Raw genomic sequence first — 18,595 nt, 5'->3', positions numbered from 1 at the left:
ATAACACTTTGATAATATAAAAAATGCTTAGATATACAGCTATTGCTTTCATTTATTTAAAATAAGAGCTGAAAAATATTACATTGTGGTGGAAGAGCTGATACTGTGTTTCCTTGAAAATAAGACCTAGCCAGACAATCAGCTCTAATGCGTCTTTTGGAGCAAAAATTAATATAAGACCCAATCTTATAGTAAAATAAGAACGGGTCTAATATAATATAATATAATAATATAATATAATATAATATAATATAATATAATATAATATAATATATATTTTGCTATAATATAAGCCTGGATCTTATATAATATAATTTTACTATAATACAAAACCGGGTTTTATACAATATAAGACCTGGTCTTATATTAATTTTTGCTCCAAAAGATGCACTAGAGCTGATTGTCTGTCTAGGTCTTATTTTCGGAGAAACACGGTAGAGATGTGACACCATTAACCTACCCTGATTCTCCTGTCAGTATGTTGGTCTATAGATGCTGATGATGCTGTTGGGTCATTGTTTGAGCAACCATGTGAAGGACTATGTTGGGAATGCCACCCGTAACCTAGATTGGATTGAACATCCTGAGATGTGTTTACTTGCCTAAATGGGTTACTTTGAAAATCATCGTTGATATATGGATAAATTGACGAGTTTTAGGACTGGAAAAATTAATACCTTTTCCATAATTTACGAGTTGCATGATCTTGGAAAAGTCACTTAATTTCTTTGAGCCTCATTTTCCTCATTTTCAAAATAGTAGTCGATTATCTCTCTTTAAAGGGTTATTGTGAGGATTAGGTGAGAGGGACATACATGTAGAAATCCTGGAATAGTGCCCAGTCCATGGTAGGTATTTCATAAATGTTAGTGGGGATTATTGTTACCATTTAAACTGACTCATTGGGAAAATTATTGATTCCTTGGGGACCTTGAATGTATATATGATACTGAACATTGTACGTTCAGATTCTGAGCCTCTCCACTGAAAGAAATATTAGAATATAGAATGGTGGCCTTAAAAATGAATTCTTTGTACTCTTATTTATTTAGCTGTTGTTGGTTTCTTTTTCTTACTTATATAAAGAGCTTCACTTTCCATAAGAAGAGTGAATCCTCAGTCTATTTGTTTTCCCTAAACACATGAAGCAAAGGCAGGATAAAAATATGTCAAAGATACTTGTTTTTGATTTATAATAGGGATAGTCACTGGAGTATTAAGGATTTGATGCATTATACCACAGACTCTTTCGTTATATGGATTTCTTTGTTAAAAAGTAACATTACTATCTGTTCATGGGTTTTTACCACCATTTTAATCTACCAGACCTGCCACAAACATCACAACATTGTAACCTCAAAAATATTGTCCCCTTATAGGACAATTCATGCTTCTGCACAGTGTGCAGACTGCACCCTTTATGGATTATACTGCTGAGATAGCACATATGTGGCTAAATTTTCCATGGCTCTGCAATACTAATACTAAAATTCTGCCCTTACCTTGACTGGGTTTTGTGTTTAGGGAACTCTGAAGTGTTTGTTTTTGTTTTTGTCTTGTTTTTAAATAGGCATAAGCACAGCAGATATGGATATTTACTTGTTTTTTAGTTAAAAAAAAAAAAAAAAAAGTCAGTATAAGCTCAGTTCAGCCAGGCACATATCAATCGGCAGTGCAGGAATCAGTCTTAATATTTCTCTTTCCCTCTGTCTCTCTTTCTTTAAGAGTATACATTTTTATACACATAAATTTCTATTATTAAAAAAAAAATCAGCCCTCCTCTCTTTTCTTTCTTAGTACTAATAAATTTGGGCAACAGAATTATATGCCTGGTGAAACTTTATATTAAATATAAAAAATGTTAATGAGAAATGTGAAGATGAAAAGTGTCTTAAAATCTATACATTGAAATAGCTGTAACCCAGCACCCATATTATTCTGAGACAACCTATATTTTGTAATCCCCACAAACATATGATAACTGACTACGGGTATAAATCTGATTTCCTAAGATAAAATAAACTTCCAAAGGAAATATCAATTTCATGTCTTTCTTTCCAAAACTTCACTGTATATAAAGCCATTTATAATTGTCACTAGCAAAGTCATCATAATTTGTTTTCTTGGTGCCTGGGGCCGGCTAAACCCCTTTTGCTTTTTAATTTTATATTCACCTTTTCCTGTGTCTTCTGGACAGTGAGCAAGAGGAACTTGTAAAACGCATAATATGAGTCATCCTTCAACAAAAGATTTCTCCTGAGATGGTACTTCGGTGTGTAAATTGCCTTCTTTCTCTTCCATTCAAAATAAGGATTGAGGGTTGTTCATTCTCTCTACTGCTTTGGCTGTTGGGACTTTAATCTCTCTCTCTCTCCCTCTTTCTCTGTTAGTTTAGTGGATGGCAATTATATATTGTCTCTAGGTGCCAATTGTAACTGCCATGTTGCTATCATAGTCGTGGGAGGCAATTGAGTATCCTCTCTTTCTTTTGAGAAGGGTATATATAATCAGTAATTCTATCTATTACAATGACAAGTGGGTGGTATCTATAGCAGACTCTCATTTTTCAAGATAAAATGATATATGTGTTGGATGTCCAATTGTTAAGTGAACTAGAAACTTTAAAAAAGCCAAAAATATGTCAAAAAATCAAATTATATATTGTTTATTTCAAAAGTTTGTTTTTATTGTTGTTTTTGTTGACCATAAAGAGCAATATGCAAAATTTATGGTGAAACTGTGTCAAAAGACAGATGCTCAATTAAAGTGAGATGGGAAAAAAATTATGAAAGTTTACTGTTGGATAAACAAACAGTCCATATTGATTTAAAAAGATATTTAAAAGTGCAGCTTGATCTTACCACTTTTTATTTGTAATTTAACACCACAAAAATAATTTTTTTCTAGGTTTTGTTTTTTTAAGATGTGTTGACGTAGTTCAGGTGTCTCTAATTTTGAGAGCAAAATACCACAGCAAGGGTGCATGATAGTATGTTCCAGACTTGTTCTATATTTAGTCATTCGTTAGTGACTAGAAATAAGTAATCTGAAATAGGAAATTATGAACAATCTAGCTAGTGTGATGAGCAAATCACTTAACCTCTCTGAGGCTGAGTTTTCTAATTTTTAGAATGGGAAAAGAATACTTGCCTCATAGGGCTAATGGGATGATTAAATGTGACCTAGCACATAAAACACTTATCCCAGTTCCTAGGATGTAATCAAAACGTGCTATGGATCTATATCTGTGGTAGTGATAACGATGATGAAATGTGAGAGTTGAAAAGGACTGCAAGGGTCATCTGTCCCGATTCCTTTATTTTACGTGAAGATCAGAGATACAAGGGAATAATCTCAAAGTCACACAGTTGTATGGCAGAGCATTGCCTGCTCTCAGATCACCACCACTCATGGTATTTTGCTATCTTATTCTGCAGTACTTTCTGTAAGTAACTCTGTATCCCATATTTGGTTATCACAGTGCTGGTATTTCGTAATTACTTCATAAATGGCAATAGCCATAGCTGTAGTATTTTTGGTCGTAAGCAGTAAGGCAAACAAATGAGCATTTCAAAGAGCAACTGTATTTGCTGCTCAACTTTCTTTCAGTGAATCCCTGGAATTTGATCTGTGTTGGGCTCAAAGGCCTCCTATGATCAATAGCAACTTTAGGTATTAGGGAGTGGGTCCAGATTTCTTAGCCTGACTACAAAAGTACATTACCTCTCATCTGAGGCAGGTGAAACATGTTTTACTCTTTATATGTCACCTAAATTTTTATGTGCAATATCAATACAGAAGTATTTTTGTTTCCATTTTAAAAAAGGAAAACAATTTTATTATCTCTAGAAATCATTAACTTATTACAACTTTGCATTATTATTTTGTCTCTATAGTCAATAAAATAATAACATTTCAGTACAGTAATATCAGTAATTTGAAGACAAGTTTACTTCTGTCTGGTTTGTCTGGATTGCTTTGGGATAGCTACCAAAATAATTTTGATATAGTGGTCTCATCATTCCACAGTGCTGAGTTTCCTCTATTGAATAAATACTGAGCAGTTTGATTTATAACCTCTCTATCGAAATTATCTTCTACAAAAGTTCACAATGAAGAAATTTGTATTTAGGGTGCATTATTTAGTTAGCATACTTTCTGCTATATGTAACAGAAAAGTTCCAACCCCAACAAATTTAAATGTAAGAGATTTATTTTGTCATGTGGGGTAGGGTTGCTCTAAGATTGGTTAATTAGGGGATATAGCGAAGTCATCAAGGGCCCAGATTTTTCCATCTTGTCTCTCTGCTATTTTTATTATGGTGGCTTTTCCCCATATGGTTACAGGATGGTTGCTATAAGTATCACATGGAGATGCAATGACATCCAGAAAAAGTGAGACCATATTTTCCTTGTCTCTTTTTATGATCATGGAAACTTCTTCCAGAAGACTCCCAGTAGATTTACTCTTCTTTTTCACTGGACAAAATCACAACACATGTCCATGACAACAGGCAATGGAAATACTATGATCGGTTAGATTATTCAGGCTCCACTCCTGGAATAGGGCCAGAATCAAAGTTCTTGAGGAAGGAGGGCAATGGCTGCTGGATAGGTAACTGAGAGTGATATATATATATATATATATATATATATATATATATATATATATATATATATATCATATATATATATGAAACTTGACAATAGGTGATAGTAAAACTATGCAAGAAAGGAAAATAAGGGAGGACTCTGACAATCATAAATAACATTAATGCTTTTCCTTTTAATTTATCTGGAGAAAAAGGAGAAGAAATATAGCTGAATTGGGCCATCTAAATGGTTTCTTCTTCTGGTAAATTGTCCTCCTGCTGTTGATGAAGATAATTATTCCATTTGTGCATTAGAATACTGCTAGCTTAATAGATCCCTAATGAAATTAGCAGAGAGTTTGTGTTTCATTGTGCCACTTTACAGAAAAAAAAAATGTTAAAGCCATCTACAAGTATTTTTAGGCCATGTACTTACTTTACTTTTTGTTGGTAAAGTATATTTGGCTATGGTCCTTTATAAGAATCCATTCATTTAAAGAGTTGCAAAATAAATTGTGTCCTGTGGAATTTTTGTAGCATTTTCTACAATTAATTTGGCATTAGTTTTTGGAATTTTTGTTTTTGTTTTTGTTAGAGTTATCATAGTAGTGAGAACTTAAAGTCAGGCTATTAGTGCTTCCAGAGGATAGTAATTTGGAGTGTGCTTACTATTGTCAAAAAAATAAAAAGTCTGCTCTCTCTATGAAGCCTAAGACATTGGAGACGAAACATAGGCACAGAAGAGTGAGATATAAGCACACCAGTGAATCTTGGATACAAAAGAGTAGAGAGAGATGAGATGGTTTGAGGGTAAACTAGTTAGTATATACTCAATAGACGTTACAGAGGATATGTTCTGTGCTTGGTAACCAGGATACAGGAAGACAGGTTGGAACAGAGATTAGTCAAAAGTCAAGAAAGAAGTGAATGCATTTAATCCTGATAAGATGTGGTCCCATATAGCTCTTTGTCATTAGAATAGAGCAAAAGGAAAAGGACCTAGATACTTATGTTCTTTTCTTTTACATGTTCATTTATTCTGCTATAAACTTTCTCCTTATTACCTACTTATGTTACAAAACTTTGCTTCCCTTGATTCTATTTTATCCTGTGATTTCTTCATCATAAAATTACTATATTCTGTCATAAACAATTGTTGGCTTGTCTGTATACTTCCGTGGACATTGAAATTAGGGATGTGCTTCATTATTCTGTGTCTCCATCATATTGCAGAGTAGTACAAAAGCAGTATATATTGTGTTTCCCCCAAAATAAGACCGGGTCTTATATTAATTTTTGCTCCAAAAGATGCATTAGGACTTATGTTCAGGGGATGTCATCCTGAAAAATCATGCTAGGGCTTATTTTCTGGTTAGGCCTTATTTTGGGGGAAACATGGTAAGTACGATAATAAATGAATTGCTTCGCTGCACAGGTTCTAATTTGAAGAAAATATACTCAAAATATGACATCCTTTTCCTGTTGAGTCCACCTTTTTTTGCAAAAAGGTTTTGGATCTGGAAGATACCTTTCACCTTTTGAGGTGGATTGGTAGCATTTATAGCTCCAATTAATAGCTTCCTTTCAATCTTGTCCTCTGCAATGTGACTTTGCAAACTCCTTCCTTTGAGAGGTAGATTTATTTAATTATCCTTGCATTTGTGCTACCTTAGTAATATTCTTTAGAATGTGTAAGAGAGCCATTGTGCCCGTTTGGATCCTAGGACTCAAAAAATCTTACACTCTTCTATCCTTTTCCGGAACCCTGCATCTGCTTGTGAACAAGTTGGGGCTAGTCTGATGGAGGATGCAATGTCATATGGAGACCTCTTACCATTACTTTTCAACATCATACTAAAAATTCTAGCTAATGCAATAAGACAAGAAAAGAAAATAAAAGATATAGAGATTGGAAAGGAAGAAATAAAATTGCCTTTTTTTTTTTCACAGATAACATGAACCTCTGTGTAGAAAATCTGAAAGAATTGGAAAAAAAAACCCTCCTGGAACTAGTAGGTTGTAGGATATAAGGTTAATACACAAAAGTCAATTACTTTCCTATATACCAGAAATGAACAAGTGGAATTTGAAATTAAAAACACAACACTCTTCACAACAGCACCCCAAAATGAAATATTTAGGTATTAAATCTAACAAAACCTGTACAACATCTATATGAAAAAACAAAAACAAAAAACTACAGAACTCTGATGAATGAAATAAAATAACTAACTAAATGGAGAGGTATTCCATGTTTAAGGATAGAAAGACTTTTAATTAAGTCTTTAATTAAGGATAATAGTGTCACAATATCAGTCCTTCTCAACTTGACCTATAGATTCTATGCAATCTCAATAAAATACCAGCAGATTACTTTGTGGATATTGACAGACTGTTTCTATAGTTTATATGAAGAAGCAAAAGACCCAGAATAACCAACACAATATTGAAGAAGAAGAGCAAAGTCAGAGGACTGACAGTTTCTAATATCAAGCCTTTCTATCATGCTATAGTGATCAAGATAGTGTAGTATTGGTGAAAGAATAGACAAACAGGTCAATGAAACAGAACAGAGAGCCCAGAAATAGACCTCCATGAATATTGTCAGCTGGTCTTTGAGAAGGAGCCAAAGCAATACAATGGAGCAATAATCAATACAAGAGAGCAATGATAATCTTTTCAACAAATGATGGTGGAAGAACTGGACATCCATTAAAAAAAAAATGAATGTAGACACAGTCCTTATAATATTCACAAAAATTAACTCAAAAGGGATCATAGACCTAATGTAAAACACGAAGTGATACAACTCCTAGACAACTTTGAGTATGTTGATGATTTTTTAGGTATAACACCAAGGTCATGATTCATGAAAGAAATAATTGATAAGCTGAACTTCATTAAATTAAAAAAAAATCTGCTCTGCAGAAGACAATGTCAAGAACATGAGAAAACCAGCCAAAGCCTACAAGAAAATATTTGCAGAAGACATATCTGATAAAGGAATGTTATCCAACATGCACAATGAACTCTAGAAACTCAATAATAAGAAAACCAATTTTAAAAATGGTCCAAAAACTTTAACAGACACTTCAGCAAAAGAAAAACATATATAGCTAAATGTATATAGTAAATAAGCCTAAGAAGGATGCTGCATATTATATGTCATCAGGGAAATGCAAGTGAAAACAAAAATGAAATGTTACTATACAGCTATTAAAAGGGCCAAAATGCAGAACACTGGCTACGCCAAATGCTGCTGAGGATGAAAGGAGCTCCTGTTCATTCCTGATGGGGATGCAAAATGGTACAGCCACTTTGAAAGACAGTGTGGTGGTTTCTTACAAAACTAAACACACTGTTATTATAGATTCAGTAGCCATGCTTCTTGGTATTCATGCAAAGGAATTGAAAATATATCCACACAAAACCTGCAAACAGATGTTTATGACATCTTTATTCATAATGGCCAAAATGTGGAATAAACGATGAATGTCCTTCAGTAGGTGAATGGCTAAATAAACCATGCTACATCCAGACAGTGGAATATTATTAGTGGCTGAAAAAAATGATCTATCAAGCCAAGAAAAAACATGGAAGCATCTTAAATGCATATTAGTAAGTGAAGTAACCAATCTGAAAAGACAATATGCTGTATGATCCCAACTAGATGACATTCTGAAAAGGCAAAACTATGGAGAGAGTAAAAAGATCAGTGGTTGCCAAAGGGGCAGGGGGAGATAAATAGGTGGGCACAAAGGATTTTTAGGGCAGTGAAAATATTCGGTGTGATGGTATAATGATGAGTACATGTCACTGTACCTTTGTTCAAACCTGTAGAATGTAAAACACCAACAGTGAACTGTAATGCAAACTGTGGATGTTGGATGACTGTGTCAATTGTAGATTCATCAATTGTAACAAATGTGCCAATGGAAGTTGGTGGAAGTTGATAATGCGAGGGTGGGAGACTGTTCATTGTAGGGGCAGAGGATATATGGAAAATGTCTATCCCTTTCCTCAATTTTGCTGTGAACCAAAAACTTCTCTAAAGCAATAGTCTTAAATTTAAAAAATCATGTGGGAGATAATCCAGTTTCATCTAAGGCCATTCTGGGCCAGACTTAGCTGATCAAACCCCAAAGAGAGAAGAGTGTGTGGTACATTTATAATGTTTGAGAAATGTAAGGTATTATTTTCTGCCTGTAGGTCTTCACACCTAGCATTTTGCTTCTTTGACAAAATTCACTCGTGTGACCAATTTTGGTGATGTGCATCCTTTGAATTATTTTCATAAACATGCCTCCTCCGTGTGGTCATTTATGGGATTTGATTGTCAGCCATCTAGCTTAGTCCATCTACACCTTTTCCTCAGAAAAATGTCGCTACCTTCATGATTTCAATTATGTGAGGTATAAAGATAACTCCATAATTTATAGGTATACCTTCATAGCCACTCCTTCTTTATCTACATATGCAAAGTCTACTCAACAACTTCCAATCTTGCACATCCTCTTAGTAGATCAAAGTCAACACAGATGACACTTCCTATCCTATTTCTTCTTCAGGTAATCCTATTATTGAACCCAATCATCTTATAGTTATTTTTGGCGCTATCCTCCCTTTCTATTGAGACCCCTTTGCTTCTTTCATAATTTTAAGTTTTGTCCCCTTATTTATTTTCAACATATTTCAATAAAAAGCTTTTATGTATTTGCATCACCACCTCCCTGCTTGAAGGCAACTTTTGCCTCCCCTCCACCCCGGTTTTTGTTTCTCATACCTCTAATATATTCTATGGATCACTGCAGTAGCTTTGCTAAATATCAGGGAGAAGAGGAGAAAATTAAGGCGTTAACAGTCTGGAGTCTGGAGGAGACACTGGGCTACATGTTTCATTCATTCAGTCATTCAGAAATATTTTTTCAGTCACTACCAAGGGCAGTCATTGTTCTAGGTACTAGATACAAGGATGTATTGTGTGAAATATGCATAATTTCTGCCTTCACAGAGCTAATAATCTAGTGGATGAGAGGCAGAAAGACAGTGTGCAAGTAAACCCACAAGAAAAGCCCTTCCCCAAAGAAGGCCATTTATAAGATATTGTCTGAGTCCATGTTCAAAACTCTTCTTATACTTAGAAAAGTGAGAGTAACAATATTCTGCGACACTCTCCTAAGTGAGAAGGTGAATTTCCTTGGATCGAATACTGTGAAGCAGCCCATGTGGAGTAACGCAGGTAGGAGACTTCTAAGAAATATAAGGAGGACACCTCAGAAATCTGCTCCATGGAGAACCGACACAACCAAGCTCTGCAGTGAGACACCAAAGCTTAGCACATACTCCAAAAAATTCTGTTGTAGAAAATGAGTTTACAACCCCAATCATCAAACAAATAATGCAGATCTATGATAAAAAGTGCATTACAGTGTCTACAAGTAGACCTTGGGCCTAGGAAAACAATTAAAAGAATGTTCAGTACCTGTATTTGAAATTCAGTGGAAAAATGGACAAGGATTAGAAATTCCATATAGCAAACAATTATAGGAAGAGCTGCTCAAACATATGGTAATTGGAAAAATGCAAATTAAAAAAAATGAAATATCACTTTATACTTATCTAATCAACAAAATATTAGAAAATATGATAAATACCAAATATCATTCAGGACCTGAGACTATGCAGATTGGAATAAGCGTTCTGGAAGGCAATTTTGCAACACTTAGTCAAATTAAATACTCACACTTCCTATGGCCTACAAACTCCTGTACGTTTTTTATATTTTTTTCCCAGAGAAGCAGTTCCACAGAGAATGTGTACAAGTATATTTGTTGCAGGCTTGTAGTGGTAGTGGGCAGCTTGAGGCAACAAATAGATCAAATATGATAGAATAGTATGTAACGCTTAGAAACAATGGCTAGAGGGACACACAGCAACATAGATTCCTAAAATATGAAGCTGAGTAAAAACAGCAAGAAATAGAAGGAAGTATGTAAACAAAGAGCATTTATGTAAATTATACATCCATGCCCAGGAAATGGCACTGCATATTTAAAAGAACACACACAATTAAAGAGATACATATCTAACATTGGAATGATTGTTGGTGGAACAGGGAATAAAGATGACTTGGGGAGGAAAGAGTTAAAAAAAAAAAGATAGCCTACTACAGACTAAAAAATATAATACAATATAAATGGTAAATTTCCTTAAGAGATAAAAGGAAATAATTACTTCCAAGAAATAAGAATAAGAGATAAGGAAAATGAACCAATTAGAGGTTCTGAATGTGAAGATACATCCGATATTGCAAAGTACAATGAAGGAAACAAGTCAGATGCTATTATAGAAAATAGTGGTGTTGATGTGGGAAAAAGACTCTACTGAGAGTGGTCAGAAAAGGGCTCTCCAAGCTGGTGAAGTTTAAGCCAAAATCAGTAGGATGAGAAGCAGCCAACCATGTAAATACTCATGAGAAGAGCCTCCCAGACACAGAAGTTGGCCTGTTCTAGGAATTGAAAGAATGCCAGTACAGCTGGTATGTGGTGAACAGGAGAGAGGTCTAAAAGCAGATACAATCAGAGGCTAAGTCATGTAAAGCCTTTGAATTTCATTCTAGTTATAATGAGATACCCTGCAGGATATCAAGCAGATGTTAAGATTTGGTTTACATTTTTAATTTTTAAGAGTTTACTCTTCTGCTCTGAGTAGACTGGATTAGAAGAGGGCAGCAGAAGGAGCCGGAAACAGGTTAGGAAGTATTCCACGGGAAAGGCTCAACTGTCTCGGACGATAGTGGTGGCCGTGGTCATGGGGAAAAACAGAGACAAGATACAATTTGGAAGTAGTCTTAACAGGAATTACTGATGAACTGGTTTGAGAGGTGAAGGAGAGGAAAGAAAAAAAGATTTTCAGGTTCTTAGCTTACCGTCCACTGAGAGGAAGTGTAGGTAAGGAACATATTTTGAGGTAAAAATGAGAATTCAATGTCAGACAGTCTAAGTGGTCTCTTGTGAGGTATCCAACTGAAAACGTAAAATTTTGGATAAAAGAAGACTGGAATGCAAAGGATAGGTTTAAGCAAGTGATGTCATTGGAGAGAGGCAGCTTTAGATGGACCATATTTAAGCCACAGGATAGATGAAATTAGCTAGACAGAGTATGTGGAGGGAGAAAAGAAGGATATTGGTGTAGTCCCTTGAGGAGCTCTGTCATTTGGTTGTCTGCTATGGGCCAGTCAGAAAGACTGAATAGTGGTGGCCAGTGTTGCAGGAGGAAAACTAGTGTGGTTATCCTCAGGCTAAGGGTGCAGCGTTTCACGAGGGAGGGAGCTACTACATCAAATACTGCTGAGAAATAAAATGAGGACAGAAAGATGGGTCCATTAATTTGGCAACATGGAAGCCATTAGTGACTTTAATCGAAGTAATTCCATGTTGTGTGAGGGCCAGAGGCCAGAGTGGAATGGACTGAAGAGTGAACACAAGATGATAAAATAGAGACAACATCTGTAGACAACACTTTGGAAATCTATCTCTGAATAATTGGGCCAATAGGTACCGTTAAGGAATGCAGGTTTAAAGATACTAGTCAGTTATTTAAGAAACTTTACAAATTAACTAAACTCTAAGTATTTTCGCTATTCCAGCCGTACTTGTTCATTCGTTCTCCCAGGCCAGGTTGAATGGAAGCATTTAGTTTTCTCAGATAAGCTGATTATGGAAACTCCCAGTGCAGGTGAAGAATTTAGTAACCCATTAAAACCAATATTCTTGAAGAATTTGTTCAATATTATTAGGGGTGGAGTCTGTAACAGCAAAGATTTTTGTTTATTTTTACTTTCACTCCAGCAAGGTATTTTCATCTTCAGAGGGAACAGGGTCAATTTGTATGTTATTAATGATTCAAGAAGTTGAGAAGTTAGCATCATATTTATGATTTATTCTGTTGATAATGAAAGGCCTTTTGTAGACCCCAGGGCGTTTCCAAGCTGGCCTATCACTTTGATACAGCTGTCTTGTTGTAGTTCCCTCACTCATAGTAATAATATTCCCACCTGTAAATTCTCGCCTTCCACACTCCCCCATGCCCTTTCTATTTACATAATTCTTCAAAGTCTAAATTTTCTTTCCTGACCCATCTGTGTTAATGTCCCCTTCTTTGGACTCCTGCCCTACTTTTTGTTCATAACACCTGTTTAGCAGTTAATGTTCTTTTTATTTACCTAAATGAGTGAGTTCTCATTTATAATAATGTTTTTGATTGGCTCCTGAGGAATTTGTTGGTTAGTTTATATTTTGGCTCTCCCGGTGACACCTATCTATACACGTATATTTCCTCAGAAAATATACATAGTATGTGACATTAGACATTAGACTGAAAATTTTGTATAATGCCTGCTTTCCCTTTTGTCCCTGACTTACATTAAAATAATTTAAAGACAATTTACCTATTTTCTTCTCATGTCCAAAATGTATCACACTGACCTTTAAGTAAAAACAAAGAGCAAAACTTTGATAAATGTTTGAAAACCTGGCATCATGCAGTCCAGCTTTAGAACCCCACTTCTGTCATTCACAAGCTTTGCAGTGAGAACATGTTTCTTAATCTCTCTGATCTCTGTTTCCTTCTGTCAAGTGAAAATGAAAACCCATTTCTTTGTGATATTTTAATAAGATAATTGTGAAAAGTGCATAATAAGCGTAATTGCCATGAGTTATTAAATTATCATTAAAATAGTAATAAAACAAAGTAAAAATTTTGACTTGGCTGTCCAAGTTGAAATTGGGCCCCCTGGCCTCTTCAGTTTTATGACTTTGATGTAACCTGGGTGACTTATATCAAAGGAATTATTTGACCTATTTTTCAACTTGGTAGGACTTTTTTCTCACTTGGAAACAGCGCTTTTCACCACTTGAAGAAATTCAATAGTTTCTGTTGAACTGAATTTCAAGTGATCACTTAATCTTCAAATGTGTATGCATGACCCTGATTTTAACATTCCTCCTTCCTGTTCTAGCCCCTTCAAAGATGACGTCTCACTAGCATATTCAGAGAGAAAACAAAACAAAACAAAACAAAACAAAAAAACTTGAATACATCATGTCCAGTTCTAAGTTCTATGCTACAAAGGCCTTTCCGTCCTGCACTTTGATCTAACGTAGGCCAAAAACCTGGATTAGTGCTAAAAAATTCAGAATTCCTTTACTTCCTTCTTTCCTCTCATGGTGTTGTTACCACACTAGATCTTACTCAAATGAATGTGGTAAAACCCCTAATATATTTTATCTTTCCTACTTCTGATTTATCATTTACAAAGTCTAGAGAACTAACAGATTTTACTGTGGAATTGATGATATATTTAACAGAAATTACTACCGTGTTTCCCCAAAAATAAGACCTAGCTGGACCATCAGTTCTAATGCGTCTTTTGGAGCAAAAATTAATACAAGACCTGGTATTATTTACTTATAATACTGTAGGATTATAAACCTTATTTTATTATAAGACCAGGTATAATATAATATAATATAATATAATATAATATAATATAATACCAAGTCTTATATTAATTTTTGCTCCAAAAGATGCGTTATTGCTGATTGTCTGGCTAGGTCTTATTTTTGGGAAACATGGTATGTTGGAGACACAAAAATGCATTTTAAATCAAACTCGGAAATACCACGGTGCTCATAAACCATGGCAAGAGAACAAAAAGTTTAAATCTATTTCAGATCTCATAAATATACCTTAGAGCTTTACTCTTCTGCTTTCAGGACCACCTCAAAGTGTTTCATTCTTCAACACTTCTGCATATAAACCCCCAACCCTGTTTAGGAAATCCTACTCCTGTCCTTGCTCCTATTACAGGGCCTAAAATTTCCCAGCGGGCTGTGTGGCTGGGCTCTAGCCCTCAAATTTGATTCTCTCAAAGGATTCTCTCCAGTGAGGTACACCTGTCCCTCTCCATTATTTTTTGGTGTCCAATGGTGTACACACACATGAACAAATACAAATGATTAAACCAAAACCCATGTTTCAAATAGAAATGTTTTCCTCACTGTGATTGTAATCCTGCAGAACTACTTTTCAACAAATGGGAGAAGATGCCTCTTTATGTCATTATGCTGAGCTGTGTTAGGCTTTCTTTCTTTCTCTACCCCTCCCCTCCCACCCCCCCGCCTCTGCACCCCACCCCACTGTGCTTAGATTGTGCTTCAGTCTTTCTAGTACATAAAAATCAAGTCATTATAGCATTGAAAATTAGAGCACTTCTTGGTGGACAACGCTTCTTAACTGCACAAAACCCTCACAGTAACTTAAAGTTTTGGGGATTTTTTATTTCTTATATCAGGTCAAATCTTGGGTTACTATAAATGAAAGAAGACTCTGTGAAGAATTATTATCTCTCTTCCAAGCAACCTCCAAGAAATGGGAAGGATATTTTAAAAGAAAGTAATCAACTAAAATTTTAACAACTGTAGCCAGAAAATATCAAGGAAAAAGATCAGGACTCACACAAATATGTTTCTATAAGAAAGAATCAAGTTGTTACGATAAATATCCATTAATTGTAGGAAATTTCAAAAATTATGTTACTAGACAAATAAAGAAAGGAATAAAAATAATGTGACAGTGAAGACATAAAACTATTATCAACATCTTGGTGACTACTTAGGTCTACTAACCTGTCTATAATTTTTCAATTTACTAATCTGAATAGAATTTTTATCAAGTTGTATTAATTATAATCTAAAAATGTAATAAATGATGATGTTTCTCCCATGTTAGTAAATAATAGTGAGGACTTGATTTTTGAATGTATGAAATCCCATGATAAGTATGTGCTATGATTTATTTAATTAATCATCTATTGCACAATTAGAAAATTTTCAAAGAATGGTTTACTTTATAAAAGTACATTTCATATTTATTTCCAACAATAATAGTTGACTTTTTATCTGAGTTATTTTCTTTTGAAATAGAAAATTGTAATCTAATAGTTTAAAATGTCTTTTATTAGTCACTAGGCCCCTATATGATTTAAAAATTTATATTTATGGGTAAATTCATAGATCTATAACAAACATTTGAAAGCAAATCATAACTCTTAGGAAAATTTATCTTTAAAAGAACAATTTTAACTCATGGTAACTTGTCTCTACTAGTAATTTTCCCCCTTAAGATACTGAAAAAGCAGGACTACTTTAATAATAAACCATTTTAATAATATTTGTGTGTGTGTGTGTGTGTGTGTGTGTGTGTGTGGTTTGAGGCACCTTAAAAATAAATATACTGAGGAATATTTTAGGATTTTGCTTGTTTTTCAATAGGTCAGAAATAATGTAGCATCAACTATCAACTATAATGTCTTTTTGTTAATAAGGTCCTTTTTTTTTTTTTTTTGGTCATAGTGTTGGGCATTTCCAGCAGATGGCGTTATTACATTAAAGAATCAAGCAGTACAACACAGGCATTCTTTCAGTAAATACACATTTTAGAAAGGAAGGGAAGAGGGAAAGGAAATATTCCTTATTGAAGTCTATTAGGTGCTTGTCCTTTTATATGTGAAATTACACTTAATGCTCACAGTGACCTTGTAGGTATGTATTACTGTAAAAATAAATAATCTGAGGCTGAAATAATTTAAGAAATTTAGTGTTCACAAAGCAAATAAGTGACAGACCCAAGTTTATAATCTCAATCTGGCTGATTATAATTTAGGTTTGACAACTGTGTTTAGAATCCATGAAATACATAATGAAAATATTCATTCCATAAAAACTATTTCAAATGAATGAGGTTGATACCTTACAAATTTTTTTCTGGGGGGGAAAAAATAGCTATGAGTTTTTTTTGTTTTTGTTTGTTTTGTTTTTAATTGAAATAGTCTCAACTTTTAAAAAATGCCAAGAGGTATTTCTGGAATGATGGAGTAAAGATGTATGAATGTCTAACCTTCTATAAAAGCAATAGGAACAATGACAACAACAACAAAAAAGTGAAAATCAATGCTTGCAGAACTCTAGGAATAACCAAAGTATACCACAATCTGGGAAGTGTTTCTATAAGAAAAATTACTGAATGATGGTAAGAACAGCAATAGTTGTAGTATTATAAACCTTCTATTCCCATTCCCCTCTCAGCAGCTTGATGGTAGCTTTGAAAACCAGCAGCTTGGTACCAATCTGCGTTCCCACCAACAGAGTATGAGGGTTCCTTTTTCCCCACAGCCTCTCCAACACTTGTTACTATTTGTCTTGTTGATGAAAGACATTCTAACTGGTGTGAGGTGATATCTCATTGTGGTTTTTATTTGCATTTCTCTGATAATTAGTGATGTTGAGCATTTTTTTCATGTCTGTTGGCCATTTGTATGTCCTCTTTGGAGAAATGTCTCTTCAGGTCCTCTGCCCATTTTTAATTAGATTATCTGTTTTTTATGTTGTTGAGTTGTATGAGTTCCTTATATATTTTGGATATTAGCCCCTTATCGGAGGTGTTGTTTACAAAAATCTTCTCCCATTTGGTTGGTTGCCTCTTTATTTTGTCAATGGTTTCTTTTGCTGTGCAGAACTTTTTAGTTTGATATAGTCCCATTCATTTATTTTTAGCTTTTACTTTCCTTGCCTTTGAGGTCAAATTTATAAAATCCTCTTTGAACCCAAGGTCCATAAGTTTAGTATCCTTGTTTTCTTCTATGCAGTTTATTGTTTCAGGTCTTATGCTAGGTCTTTGATCCATTTTAGCCACTGTGGAATGCACTGTGGAGGTTCCTCAAAAAATTAATAATAGAATTACCATATGACCCAGCAATCCCTCTACTGCGTATCTACTGAAAAAATTTGAAAATATTTATCCATAAAGATATATGTGCTCTGATGTTCATTGCAGCTTTATTTGTAGTGGCCAAGACATGGAAACAACCAAAGTCTCCTTCGATAGATTATTGGATAAGAAGATGTGGTATATATACACAATGGAATACTACTCTGCCATAAGAAAAGATGAAATAGTGCCATTTGTGACAACATGGATGGATCTTGAGATAATTATGCTAAGCGAAATAAGTTGCACAGAAAAAATCTAGAACCATATGATTTCACTGATATGTGGTATATAAACCTGAAAACACAGCAGAACAAGACAAACAAATGAAGAAACAGACACAGACAACAGTTCAGTGGTTACCAGAGGGTAAGGGGCAGGGGGTGATAGATGAGAGTAAAAGGGATCAAATATATGATGATGGAAGGAGAATGGACTCTGGGTGGTGAAAACACATTGTGATATATAGATGATGTATTATAAAATTGTACACCTGAAACCTATGTAACTTTACTAACAATTATCACCTCAATAAACTTTAACTTTAAAATAAATAAATAAATAAATAAATAAATAAATAAATAAATAAGTAAGTATAAAGAAAACCAGCAGCTTTGTAATCACAATAGTTGTGTAATCCAGCAGCTTCCAGATCATTAGAAAGGGAAAGAATGTGTTTGAATATCTCCAAAATGCCCCATCCCAAGAGAATTGTCAATATTTGACTTGTCTAGCAGATCCCTAGAAAAGCCTTCACAGGGTTTATCTTTAACCTGACTCAGAGCTCCCTCAAGAGGAGAAGCCTTTTCCACAGGCATCTGACAAAAAGCCATATCAGCATCAATTACTGTAAGTTCTCACTCAGTGCTGTCAATAGGTTCTGCAACTTTGATCAAAATGCATGTATAACGAAACCAGTTTTACCATAGGCTAATTGATATAGACAAGTGTTAAATTCCTACTACACCTCATCGATGTTATAATAAAACCATGTTGCATGAAATGACATTATGGACCTGGTGGATTTGGCATCACAGACACCTGAGAAAATGATACCAGTTGGGGAAAATAAGAGGCTGGACACAAAATTTAATGGAAAGTCAGGGAGATAGTATATACATAGGGACTTTTAGAAGCTTGAATATGTTATACATCTTAAAATCCTCATGCATATA

The sequence above is a fragment of the Rhinolophus sinicus genome, chromosome 3 (genome assembly GCF_057876585.1).
Source record: "Rhinolophus sinicus isolate RSI-liver-muscle chromosome 3, RSI-T2T, whole genome shotgun sequence".
NCBI lineage: Eukaryota > Metazoa > Chordata > Mammalia > Chiroptera > Rhinolophidae > Rhinolophus > Rhinolophus sinicus.
The sequence above is the reverse complement of the archived record's forward strand: the minus strand, read 5'-3'. Positions refer to the sequence as shown.